The 4364-nt window shown below is 46.2% G+C and overlaps 1 pseudogene; it reads left to right on the top strand.

The window, feature by feature from the left end:
- The first annotated feature begins 3334 nt into the window (after nucleotides 1-3334).
- Nucleotides 3335-3942, top strand: LOC102261200 (annotated as a pseudogene).
- Nucleotides 3943-4364: the final 422 nt, after the last annotated feature.

Raw genomic sequence — 4364 nt, 5'->3', positions numbered from 1 at the left:
GCTGCCTCTCTTTCAGACCAGCCTTCCCTCAGTCCCGCCCATTAAAGACTTCCGTTTTCCAGTTTGGTGGAGCCAGGCCTCCTGGGAATTGTAGTCCTCAAGCACTATCCTAGTGGGGAATATCCCCCTGGTATAAGACTGGGGAAATCATTTGGTCTGGCCCTGCCAAGGCATTAGAAGTGAGTTAATTAAATGATCAAGTATATCAAGCTAGTTTTTAGATTGTTAATTTTGTATGGCCCTGGAATGATGTTATAAATATCCAAATGGACTTTGTCAGAAAAAAGGTTTCCCACTCCTGGTCTAAAGAAAAGACAACAACCATGTCTCTACCCCCAAACCTCCTTTTCGTCAAATGCCCATCTGTAGTCCAACTGGAATGAAGATGGAATTGAGACAGACCCCACTTCAGGTTGGCAGGAGTTGCTCTCATGGGACAAGGCAGTGTTGTTTTCTTTCCTCCTCCCTGCTCCCAAGAGCATCCTAAACACCATCTCTTTTCCTTTTCTCTGGGAATTATATTAACAGTGAGTCCCTCAAAAGCCTATTTCAATCCTTAATATGCCTAACCTAACAAAAACGCAAGCCGGGCATGTGCCCCGACCAGGAATTAAACCTGCAGTCTTGGCTCATCAGGACACAGCTCTAACCAACTGAGCTATCAAGCCAGAGCCTAGGGGAGTATTTGAGATCTTGCTCCCCCAGCATACCTAGTATGTGGTCAGTCTGGCTCAGATAAACTCATAAAAATTCTCTACTGGTTTTGGGGGAAAAATGAAATCACAGAGTTAGGCCCCAGACTTCATGATGTCCCCATTAATGTTTCTCCTAATCACGTTCTGAACTAATTCCACGAGTCACCCACTCTCGCACACACCCCTCCTCACATGCAGAATCCACACAACAAACACCCTAGAGACTAACACTTTCATACCACTCAACTCTCCGAAGTCATACAAACCCTCCCTCACACCAGACGTCCTGACAGATACATTCCACGCACAATGTCAACACTGCATACACCTATTATTCTCGTAATTAGCTGGTTAATATTAATAAAGAAAGAACCCTCACCACTGTGGCTCAGTTGGTTGGCACATCGTCCAGTACCCCAAAAGGTGGCTGGTTTGATAAGGACACATCCCCAGGTTGAGGGTTCAATCCCCAGCTGGGACTTACGTGGGAGGCAACCAATCGATGATTCTCTCTCTCTCTCTCTCTTTTCTTTTCACCCCCCTTCCTCTCTGTAAAAAAAATCAATTCAAAAAAGTTTTTAAATAATAATAATAAAAGAAAGAAAGAAAGCAGAAGGGAGGCCAAACATTGTAAGTGTGGTCATCTGGGCAGCTTCACTAGGAAGCTACAGCTTCACGCTCCCCAGGGAACCACCAGTCCATTCCCTACATATCACTGGGGGAAGGAAACAAAGGGGAAGATGGGCACATGCAAAGCAAAGCGAAGTCACGGTGACCTAGGGAAGGTGCTTGCCTGTCAGTCTAGCCTGGGGAACAATGGATTGGCTAGCGGGGTGGACTCCCTCAGAAGCATGCAAAATCTTGGAGGGTTAAAATCCCTGCCCAGTGTGGCTCATTTGGTTGAGCATTGCCCTGTGCACCAAAAGGTCGCAGGTTCAATTCCTGGTCATGGCACATGCCCAGGTTTTGGGCTCAATCCTCCTGTCGGACAGCCGATAGATGTTTCTTTTTCACATCAATGTTTCTCTCTCTCTCTCCCTCTCCCTTTCTCGCTCTCTGAAAATCAATAAACACATATTTTAAAGATAAAATAAAATCTCCAGACAAAAGAGTTCCCTCTCTCTTTCTTGTGCTTTCTCTCTCTTGCTCCCCGCCCTGCACTTGCCCATGGGCTCACGTGTTCTCCCTCCATAGCCATGTGGTCTTAAGCAGCCCCAAGGCCCATGGCCGAACAGACTACACACGCAATGGACTGCAGCTGGGAACACAAGCTAAGTTAGCCAAATGCTGGACCGGACTGTAGTGTGTGTGTGTGTGTGTGTGTGTGTGTGTGTGTGTGTGTGAGAGAGAGAGAGAGAATCCTCACCCAAGGATATTTTTTCCATTGATTTTTAGAGAGTGTAAGGGAGGGACAGAGACAGAAACATTGACATGAGAGAGACACCTCAATTGGTTGCCTCCTGCACACAGCCCAACCTATGCTCTAACCACTGAGCACCAGGGTGGGGCTGCCCTGTACTTTAATATGGAACAGAAATTCTGGGCAGTGGCCTTAATTCTGGCCCTGCTGAAGATAAGAATGGACTTCTTCCATGGTGAGGTGGACAGAGATGGGACCTTGGAGGGGAACCCCCTTAATTTTACATCATCAATAAAACCTTCCATGAAACCTCTCCCTCCCATGGGGTCTCAGGAAATTCTTTTCCTGGCGGCACCCCAAGAACTCCACTTCCATCCATAACACACCCACCCAGTATCCTCCCAGAACAATACAAATGAAAAATAGGAGTCTTAATTCTCCTTTTTTTTTTTTTAATCCTCACCCAAGAATATTTTTCAGTTGACTTTTTTAGAGAGAGTGGAAGAGAGAGGGAAAGACAGAGAGAAATATTGTGAGAGAAGAAACACATTGATTGGTTGCCTCCTACACTAGCTCCTCCCAGGGCCCGGGCTGGGGAGGAGCCTACAATCAAGGTACATGCCCTTGACCAGATTCGAACCTGGGACCCTACAGTCCACAGGCCGATGCTCTATCCACTGAGCCAAACCAGCTATGGCTAATTCTCCTTCTTGAAAATAAGGGACATTACTCCTCCCTGCCCCCTTTTCTTTCAGAACTTTCCAAGTGCGTGTACATCTTTATAACTGCTAACGGAGCCTCTTGCCAGCCTCAAACAGGAACTCAAGGATGGGGAGCCATCCTTTAGAAGTGCAACATTAAGGGAGATCCCTCTCTGTCCCTCAGTTCCTGGGGGAGAATAACTGGTCAGGGCCTTGCAGCGTACACACCTGCCTCCCCACGGGAGAAGTTTGTTTCTCCCTTCCCCCCATAAAAGCCAACTACCATTATAAAGTGAGGATGAACTATGTGCAACTAAAGGTGTTGTCAAGGCCGCTTACTTGAGGTATATTCATTGCTTATTTGGAAAACAAGGTATGGATTTTGAAAATTTATCTTGGCCCTGATGGTAGCTCAATTGGATACGCCTGGATCCACCAAGGTTGCGGATTCAATCCCTGGTCAGGGCACATACAGGAATCAACCAATGGCTGCATAAATAAGTGGAGCCTCTCACTCTCTCAAATCAATAAATAAAAATTTTAAAAACAGGGTGATGACTCTTCGCCGTACTGCGAGGATGAAGACCATTCTCAGCAGTCAAACTGTTGACATCCCAGACAATGTGGACGTCGCCCTGCAGGGACGCAAAGTGATTGTGCAGGGCCTCACAGGCACCCTGCGGAGGGACTTCAATCACATTGGTATAGAGCTCAGTCTCCCCGGAAAGAAAAAGAAGCGGATTCATGTTGACAAATGGCGGGGAAATAGAAGGGAACTGGCTACCGTGCACACGACCTGCAGTCACGTACAGAACATGATCAAGGTGTTACACTGAGCTTCCGGTACAGAATGAGGCCTGTGTCACGGAGCTTCCGGTACAGAATGAGGCCTGTGTACTCACTTCCCCATCAATGCTGTTGTTCAGGAGAAAGGTTCTCTTGTTGAAATCAGAAAGTTCTTGGGTGAAAAAAACATCCGCAGGGTTCGGATGAGGTCAGGCGTTGCTCGTTCAGAATCTCAGGCCCAGAAGGATGAGTTGATTCTTGAAGGAAATGACATTGAACTTGTATCAAGTTCAGCTGTGTTGATTCAGCAAGCCACAAAGTTAAAAACAAGGATATCAGAAAAATTTTGGCTGGCATCTATGTTTCTGAAAAAGGAACGGTTCAGCAGGCTGCTGAATGAGATCTAAGTTGACCAGGTACAGAAACACCCAGGTGCCCAATGATTTCTCACACTCATTTGCAATATTTTAAAGATGCAATAAAAGCCTCATCTTGGAAAAAACAACAGCAGAAAACAGGATGATGGGTTGTACCTGTTTGCCTATGTAAAAGGTGAATGTCTTTCTGCCTTTGCAATCTCTTAGTGGGTTGCCTGTGATGTGCATCCATTCTGATTTAATGCTTATTTATTTCTTTCTTTAATGTTTTCTGTCTCTCCTACATCTGCGCAGAGGGTTTCTGGGTTGGGAGAAGATTTTGTTTTCTCATTGTATTTCCCCAGAACCCACTAACAACATTGCACACCCCAGAGGCTATATGTCCTCCACGTATCTACCTTACTCACAATTCCTGCACCACATGCATCCAAAACACAGCACATAC

This window comes from Myotis brandtii, unplaced genomic scaffold (assembly GCF_000412655.1).
Source record: "Myotis brandtii unplaced genomic scaffold, ASM41265v1 scaffold317, whole genome shotgun sequence".
Classification (NCBI taxonomy): Eukaryota; Metazoa; Chordata; class Mammalia; order Chiroptera; family Vespertilionidae; genus Myotis; species Myotis brandtii.
This window is presented reverse-complemented; position numbering and strand designations above follow the sequence as displayed.